Here is a 10,130-nt window from a genome sequence, read left to right on the forward strand (position 1 = left end):
TGCTCCAGCTCCGGCCGCCGCGGCCCCTGTGGCACCAAAGTCACCAAAGAAAAAGTCTACTAAGCCAAAGACACCGGCTAGCCACCCCATGTACATTGATATGGTGCAAGCCGCTATCAGCAACCTAAAAGAGAGGGGAGGCTCATCACGACAGGCTATACTGAAGTACATCGCCGCTAACTACAAGGTGGGTAACAACCAAGCCCTCGTCAACTCACGCCTTAAAGTTGCTCTCAAGGGTGGTGTGAAGGCTGGTGCTCTTAAACAGTCTAAGGGTACTGGAGCCTCAGGGTCCTTTAGGCTAGGTGCCAAACCGGAGAAGAAAGTAGTTAAGAAAAAGGCAGTCAAGAAACCGAAAGCGAAGAAGCCCAAGGCAGCTGCTAAAAAGCCCAAGGCCAAGAGTCCCAAGAAGAAAAAGGTAGTCAAGAAACCAGCTGGTGAGAAAAAGGCAGCCAAACCAAAGAAGGCAAAGACCCCCAAGAAGGCGAAGGCAGCTAAACCTAAGAAGGCTAAGTCTCCAAAGAAGGCTAAAACCGCTAAGCCCAAGAAGGCCAAGACCCCAAAGAAGAAGGCAGCAGCCAAGCAGTAAAGCAAGATACATTTTATTGCTTTGGAAGTGTATACAAAGGTCCTTTTCAGGACCACTTTAAAATCCTAGAAAAGATTAGCTATCATATTGTCCTTGGCCATGACTTTAGAGTATGTTACTGATTGTGTTATTTATGTCGAAGGTGTTTTTTTTTTTTGTTTTCACCCATCTAGTTTGTAAACATCGCATGTTTGTTATTTTGAGTACCCATGACGTGTCATATCCCGTTATGTTACTGGTATTGTTTAGTGTTGTATCCGGTTCTTTTCTATTTGTAGTTGAATGCTGTGTACTGTTGTGAGAAATGGGAAGGAAAAATAATGTGTTTGTGTATTGGTAAAGTGACGTATGCTATGCTATGCTATGCTATGCTATGTTATGTTATGCTAAGCTATGCTATGGTGTGGTGTGGTCTTGTCTTGTCTTGTCTTGTCTTGTCTTGTCTTGTCTTGTCTTGTCATTTTGCGTTCTATGTAACAATGTTATGAACTGTGTATATGCATAATCAAGCAAGACAATATATGTACGGAGGGAGTAGACCGACCGACCGACCGACCGACCGACCTACCTACCTACCTACCTACCTACCTACCTATCTATTCACTTACCTGGAGCTGTTGAAAACTGCAACTATTGTGCACTGCTTTTCAAGTGCGAGTTGTAGGTAGGGAAGCTCTCCAGCCAACTTATCACTGAGTTTTCTGGGTGCGACAGGTATTATTTTTTATGATGTACACATTTATATTTGAATTTTTTGTTCACACTTTTCAACTTCATATTATATTCAAGAAGAAGTAGGCCATATTCCAGAGAACATCGCAAGTGTGTTTATAATCCTAATTTATTTCATATAGGTATATTGTCCTGCGATTTAATGAAAAAAACTTGCCTTATGTAATACATTACGGTTGTACCAGTGAAGAAAGTCTGGAAAAAATATGTAAAAAGATAAACAAACCCAAAAAGAAGAATCCTTAGCTTCAATAATATGAATCCTTATTATAGATAATATCAATCCATAGTGGATAAATATGAAAAGAATGTATGTTACATAATCGTCAATTTGTAGGAAAGCATATTATGTGTGTAGATGACATATCAGTGTGTCATGTACACACTGCGTCTGCTAGAAAATCATGTACAAAGAAGAAAGAATTTATTATTGTACCTTTCTTTTAATGAGAACATGAGCACCATCAAGTACTGAAATACTGCTAGTTTTGTTATGTTTGTACTTATTTTTATTATTATTATTATTATTATTATTATTATTATTATTATTGTCGTCTTTGTTGTTGTTGTTGTTGTTGTTATTTTGTGTCACTTCTTGGTGTTAAATTCAATTTTTTTTTCTCTGTGCTATATGTTTGTCACTTTAGAGACACAAATATAAATACGAGTATTGTGTAGTGTTGTAATAGTATTAGCAACACTGATTTGGAATACTGTGATGGTTATATCGGTATTTTTGTCATTATTAGAATAACTGTGATACTTCATAATTAGACAACCAACATGATCCTCCTCCTCCTCCTCCTCCTACTATTATTGATATTAATACTACTACAATTATGCTTGACTTTAAATTTTATGTTATTATTGTTGTTGTTATTGTTGTTGTTGTTCTTGTTGTTGTTGAGGCTGCTTGTACCGTGTAATTGGCCATATTTGCGTCAGGTTTCTTTGAGTTGTAGTGTAATCAGTGAGAATGAATTAGTCCACCTTCAGTTATGTCGTACTACTTACTCATCTCCATGTTAATATTAGTACACATGGGATAAAGGTAGAAATGTTTGCAATTGTTGTTATAGTACGAAGACCTTACTAACGCTAGACGGATTGAAATTTTGGCGGAATGCTCGCCAATCAGATCCCGCTGGTAGCATCCAATGAAATAACTTGGCTCAAATTACTCTAGCCAACCAAAAGCTGTGTTTGTTGTTATGTCGGTTTCACTTATAGGAATATATTTCGCTTTGAATATCAACGCGCCATTCTTACACTCCTTGTTGAGAAGTACAGTCACTTATAGCAATGGCGCGTACAAAGCAAACCGCACGAAAATCTACTGGAGGAAAAGCTCCACGAAAGCAATTGGCAACCAAGGCAGCTCGTAAGAGCGCACCAGCAACTGGTGGTGTCAAGAAACCACACAGATACAGGCCAGGTACAGTCGCTCTTAGAGAAATCAGACGATACCAGAAGAGCACCGAACTTTTGATTCGAAAACTGCCTTTCCAGCGTCTGGTTCGTGAAATCGCTCAGGATTTCAAGACCGATCTTAGATTCCAGAGCTCTGCAGTTATGGCTCTTCAGGAGGCTAGCGAGGCCTACTTGGTTGGTCTCTTTGAAGACACCAATTTGTGTGCCATTCACGCCAAGAGAGTGACCATCATGCCCAAGGATATACAGCTTGCTCGTCGTATCCGTGGGGAGCGTGCATAAATACCTTTCAGCCGAAAAGTACATAAACGGCCCTTTTTAGGGCCACACAAATGTCTAGAAAAGAGCTAATTTTTCTGACTGCCATACTTTATTACACTTTCCTATTTTAATACGTAACAGTCCTATTATGCAATCCAGATATGTATTTGTACACTACACTACACTACTATTACCGAGTACTGAATGCATTTTGTGTTGTGTGGTAAATAAGGTATAGTGATAACCTTAATCATCACTGGTCCCTGGCATATTTTAGCAATTGAGTGGCAACTGTGATGCTTCATGGAATATTAACAGAGACATTGCCTAAGTGAACCCGACTCGGCCTGTATTCCTTATGTGCCCACAGTTGACTATATGTCCGCATGCATGTACTTCGCCATCCTCCCCCTCCTCATCCTCATGGACTAGGCATACACACGACATCATTTTATTCATTAATAATATTACATGCACGAGGTATACAAAATACATGCGGCCTGTGGATAGAAAACAGCATTCATGATGAATATGTCAGAAATGAAAAAACAAATCACAATGGTTTGTATGGAACACAATGGCCTCACCCTCACCAAAAACCCCGACCACAAAGCATTATATGCTTCCATTGTAAATTGTATGAGGGTGGGATATTTTTCGTACAGCTGAAGTATGTGCAGCCTTATTGCTGTTATGAACGAACTGGGAATGAAAAATAAAAACAGCACCCAAACGTTGTTACATTCATTTTAATGAAAAGTCACGGACTGTATTTGTGTATGTTCACGAAGATGCGTATATGATATTAAGAATGTAGCGATGGTGAGAAATATGAATGATCCTGAGCTGAACTGAGTAATGCGTATATTTGTAAATGTATGTGGCACAAATTTCTGTGTAAGCATTTCTTTTAGGTCCGCGCGTTTGGTTTATAATCCTCTGTTTCTGTGGGGCTTGTCATTCAGTCGCACTAAACTACCGAACATGTCTGGTCGTGGTAAAGGAGGAAAAGGGTTAGGCAAGGGTGGAGCCAAACGCCACAGGAAAGTACTGCGTGATAACATCCAGGGTATCACGAAACCCGCAATCCGTCGTCTTGCACGTCGAGGTGGTGTGAAACGTATTTCTGGACTCATTTACGAAGAAACACGAGGTGTTCTCAAGGTATTTTTGGAGAACGTTATTCGTGATGCTGTGACATACACCGAGCACGCAAAGAGAAAGACCGTAACAGCCATGGATGTTGTTTACGCCCTGAAACGCCAAGGCCGCACTCTGTACGGATTTGGTGGTTAAAGGATTTGCACATCTTTACCCAAAAACGGCCCTTTTTAGGGCCACAAAAAGAACTAGAAAAGATAATAAATTCAAAATTTGTCATGATAATTTGGTGTAAGGGAAACGTGTAAACCCCAAATAAAAACAATTGTGCAACGTCACTAGTTTAAAGGAATATATGTACAAAGCATATCAGACAGGAATCATTACAATGAAATGAGTACAGGACCTACCTTCCCCCCCCCCCTTGAACCGTACAATGCATGTACCGTACCGTACGGCTGAACTGATTTAGGAATGACTAGTGTAATGAATAACTAAGGTCATGAAACTACACCTGAAAATGTGTAGCAAGAAGAACAGAAAGAAACATTAGGTGATTGTGACTGTACGTTTGATATGGAAGATGCGCCCATAGTTAACAGTACTGAGGAAGCGCGAAGTTACCGTAGCATGATGTTTTCCATCACGTCCGCGCTGAGAGTCATTTCGATCCGCCGGCGTTCATATAAATAGTGTTCGCAAGCCATTGCCACTATTCATTCGTGTGCATAGATAGAAAATGCCACCTAAGCAGGCTGCGGGATCAAAGGGCGCCAAGAAGGCCGCCACGAAGGCAAAGGCCCAGCGAACTGGGGACAAAAAGAAGAGGAGGAGGAGGAGGGAATCCTATGGAATCTACATTTATAAAGTCTTGAAACAGGTGCACCCCGACACCGGTATCTCTAGCAAGGCTATGTCCATCATGAACAGCTTTGTGAACGACATTTTCGAGAGAATCGCTGCCGAAGCATCCAGACTGGCTCATTACAACAAGCGTTCAACAATCACTAGCAGAGAAATTCAGACAGCTGTCCGTCTTCTCTTGCCAGGTGAACTTGCCAAGCACGCCGTAAGTGAGGGCACCAAGGCTGTTACCAAGTACACCAGCAGCAAGTAAACGTCCAGTTTACAACAAACAAAAACATCCAAACGGCCCTTTTCAGGGCCATACATATCTCTAGAAAAGATGTAATGTTTCAACTTTGTTTTACTTGTAATATGATGTACTTTTTACTTTGATATGATATATGATATAAATTGTTAAGTTTTATATGTAATGAGCTTCCAACATAGTGGATATTGATGACTTTGGCTTGCTCAAGGAAGAATGCACCCCATAAGCCTTGTTTAGTGCAAGTGATAGAAACTGTAAACATTAAAAAGCCAACAATCATCCATGGTCCCTATTATTTCATGTTACTGTCTTTGTGTTTATATTATTAGTTTTAAAAACTCGATTTGTACAGTACAAAGCGGACGTAATGGAAAACATGCTGTCCCTAATCCATTTTGCATCAATCGTAACCATTAGCGAATGCTTTTAGTAAGCCTTTTTTTGATTCGTCATTACTCCGCGTCAGTTCAATCCCACTCAGGGGTATAAATGCGGAGGTCGAGGAAGCTTCGTTATTCTGTTTACTTGAACACAACAAGGAATACAATGTCTGGACGTGGAAAGGGAGGTAAAGTGAAGGGAAAGGCGAAGAGCCGATCTTCCCGGGCAGGACTACAGTTCCCCGTGGGACGTATCCACCGTTTATTGCGGAAAGGAAATTATGCTGAGCGTGTTGGTGCTGGTGCCCCCGTGTACTTAGCTGCTGTATTGGAGTACTTGGCAGCTGAAGTGTTGGAGTTGGCCGGTAACGCAGCCCGTGATAACAAAAAGACGAGAATCATTCCCCGTCACTTGCAACTGGCTATCCGCAACGACGAGGAACTGAACAAGCTCCTGTCAGGAGTGACCATTGCCCAGGGTGGTGTTTTGCCTAACATTCAGGCTGTTCTTCTGCCCAAGAAAACGAAGCAGGCTCCTGCTAAATAAAGCAGTTGTTTTGGTCTTTGAACACATCACAAAACGGCCCTTTTAAGGGCCACACAATTAATCCCGAAAAGGAATATACATCAATTTTGCCACGAACTTTATTTGAAAATTAGATATCACCTGAAACAGTCTTTGAACGTTTTTTTTTGAATGAATGAAGGGGAGTAATGGTTGATTAAGTTTTTTCATTTTTTTCTTAATTTCTTAGTTTGTTTGTATGTATGTATGTATGTATGTATGTTACTGTTATGTTTCATTTTTGGTATGTACCCACTCGCCTATTCATTCTTATGTTATGGACGGTGCCGTTTAACGATAGGAGAAAATGATGTATGTGTGGAAACTGTAGTGTCATTTTCGGTTAAATTCAAATTCACTTCCTCTCCTTTGAAATCGGTAGGTCTAAACCCCGCTCACGTTCCCTCATCCCAATCTTGTGTAATTTTCATCGTAGCCTCGCATGAAGGATATTTTGATGATTTATTATGATTAAACCAGCCCAGCCCAGCCCAGCCCAGCCCAGCCCAGCCCAGCCCAGCCCAGCCCAGCCCAGCCCAGCCCAGCCCATTGCCATAGAACGACTATCAATAGCATCACCATTTGACACCTGCGTGTGACAAGTTGACAGCCGATGGATGGATGGATGGATGGATGGATGGATGGATGACTGATTGATTGATTGATTGATTGATTGATTGATTGATTGATTGATTGATTGATTGATTGATTGAGTGACCCACTTTACTTGCATATGTATCGGCGTGTTTCGGTTGGTAAGGTAGTATATATAGTAGGTCTTAATGTAATAGAATGTATTGTAATGTAACTGATTGTATTATATTGTAGTTTATTATAATATATTATATTTTATTGTAATTATTTTGTATTTTTTGGTACCCTAATAAATTTAACGAAACATTGCATTGTAGTTTAATATTGTATAGGATTGCCTTATTTTGTTGATGGATGGTATGCGATATTTTTTATAATGCATGTTATTGCAGTTGAGTGTAATTGATAGCATACTTATGGTATCTGTCCCATTAAATTTTAAAAGAGACTAGTGTATTTTCATGTAAGTTATTGGCGTGGTTTACATATACATAGTGTACTGTTTTTTTTTCTTCTGGTTAATACATAAACATATGTGACAAGTTATGAGCTGTACCTTTAATCCTCTTTTACTGATAACAAATGTAATAGTGAATAATATATTGTGTTGAAGAACGATGATTCATTGATTTTGGTTTGACTCATTGAGCAGCATTCTTTGCACGTTCTTCACGTTTAAAGACTGCTCTAATTTGTCACGAAAATTATTATGTTAGTGTTATTCTTGTCTTGATTTTACAGCCACTATGTATGTTACTCTGAACAGCAATTGTACCTAATGCAGTAGTAGAGGTAAGTTGTGCAACTTCTGACAGTAAATGTTATTTCAGAATAATTTACTTTCTGAAAAATAAGTACTATCCGTGTATCATGTTTTTGTATAATTACACGAATTCTTTTAGGGCACTGACACATACACACAGTTTTCTGCCCTTGCATGATGTATATCATAACATTTTGTCAATGATGTTCATTGTGTTTTATACCTATTTTAAAACTGCTTTGCACATGAAAGTCTGTGCATGATTGACACTGAAGTTGAAAATAGTATTTTGGGGGATGGATATTACACCATCACAATATATACCCATCGCATTTATTCTCATCAATTCAAGACAAATTTGTCTAAAAGATTATGAAATGAAAAATCTTAGCTTTGTCGTCACAGAATTATCCTCCTTTGAACTTGTATTTCAAGTTTTAAATGATGAATATGTTGTATTTGACATCAATTCTTCGCAGAGAAATAGTTTAGGTAAGTATAAGTGCATTTTAAAGCACGTATGTTGTGTTCTGTGCAAGGAAGACAGCGTGAAAATATGGTTGAGAAACACATTTTTGATCACAATTTTTACCAAGGTGTTTTCTGCACAACAGGGATGTTTTCAATCACGTCCGCGCTCCGCTATATGTACACTATAGGTGACTCTGTGTTAACTTGTTATTCTGTAAGTGCCCGTTATTCATATCGGACGTTTTCATAATGGCAGATACCGCAACAGCTCCAGCTCCGGCCGCCGCGGCCCCTGTGGCACCAAAGTCACCAAAGAAAAAGTCTACTAAGCCAAAGACACCGGCTAGCCACCCCAAGTACATTGATATGGTGCAAGCCGCTATCAGCAACCTAAAAGAGAGGGGAGGCTCATCACGACAGGCTATACTGAAGTACATCGCCGCTAACTACAAGGTGGGTAACAACCAAGCCCTCGTCAACTCACGCCTTAAAGTTGCTCTCAAGGGTGGTGTGAAGGCTGGTGCTCTTAAACAGTCTAAGGGTACTGGAGCCTCAGGGTCCTTTAGGCTAGGTGCCAAACCGGAGAAGAAAGTAGTTAAGAAAAAGGCAGTCAAGAAACCGAAAGCGAAGAAGCCCAAGGCAGCTGCTAAAAAGCCCAAGGCCAAGAGTCCCAAGAAGAAAAAGGTAGTCAAGAAACCAGCTGGTGAGAAAAAGGCAGCCAAACCAAAGAAGGCAAAGACCCCCAAGAAGGCGAAGGCAGCTAAACCTAAGAAGGCTAAGTCTCCAAAGAAGGCTAAAACCGCTAAGCCCAAGAAGGCCAAGACCCCAAAGAAGAAGGCAGCAGCCAAGCAGTAAAGCAAGATACATTTTATTGCTTTGGAAGTGTATACAAAGGTCCTTTTCAGGACCACTTTAAAATCCTAGAAAAGATTAGCTATCATATTGTCCTTGGCCATGACTTTAGAGTATGTTACTGATTGTGTTATTTATGTCGAAGGTGTTTTTTTTTTTGTTTTCACCCATCTAGTTTGTAAACATCGCATGTTTGTTATTTTGAGTACCCATGACGTGTCATATCCCGTTATGTTACTGGTATTGTTTAGTGTTGTATCCGGTTCTTTTCTATTTGTAGTTGAATGCTGTGTACTGTTGTGAGAAATGGGAAGGAAAAATAATGTGTTTGTGTATTGGTAAAGTGACGTATGCTATGCTATGCTATGCTATGCTATGTTATGTTATGCTAAGCTATGCTATGGTGTGGTGTGGTCTTGTCTTGTCTTGTCTTGTCTTGTCTTGTCTTGTCTTGTCTTGTCATTTTGCGTTCTATGTAACAATGTTATGAACTGTGTATATGCATAATCAAGCAAGACAATATATGTACGGAGGGAGTAGACCGACCGACCGACCGACCGACCGACCTACCTACCTACCTACCTACCTACCTACCTATCTATTCACTTACCTGGAGCTGTTGAAAACTGCAACTATTGTGCACTGCTTTTCAAGTGCGAGTTGTAGGTAGGGAAGCTCTCCAGCCAACTTATCACTGAGTTTTCTGGGTGCGACAGGTATTATTTTTTATGATGTACACATTTATATTTGAATTTTTTGTTCACACTTTTCAACTTCATATTATATTCAAGAAGAAGTAGGCCATATTCCAGAGAACATCGCAAGTGTGTTTATAATCCTAATTTATTTCATATAGGTATATTGTCCTGCGATTTAATGAAAAAAACTTGCCTTATGTAATACATTACGGTTGTACCAGTGAAGAAAGTCTGGAAAAAATATGTAAAAAGATAAACAAACCCAAAAAGAAGAATCCTTAGCTTCAATAATATGAATCCTTATTATAGATAATATCAATCCATAGTGGATAAATATGAAAAGAATGTATGTTACATAATCGTCAATTTGTAGGAAAGCATATTATGTGTGTAGATGACATATCAGTGTGTCATGTACACACTGCGTCTGCTAGAAAATCATGTACAAAGAAGAAAGAATTTATTATTGTACCTTTCTTTTAATGAGAACATGAGCACCATCAAGTACTGAAATACTGCTAGTTTTGTTATGTTTGTACTTATTTTTATTATTATTATTATTATTATTATTATTATTAT

This window comes from Sinohyriopsis cumingii, chromosome 14, assembly GCF_028554795.1.
Source record: "Sinohyriopsis cumingii isolate HCF-2022 chromosome 14, ASM2855479v2, whole genome shotgun sequence".
NCBI lineage: Eukaryota > Metazoa > Mollusca > Bivalvia > Unionida > Unionidae > Sinohyriopsis > Sinohyriopsis cumingii.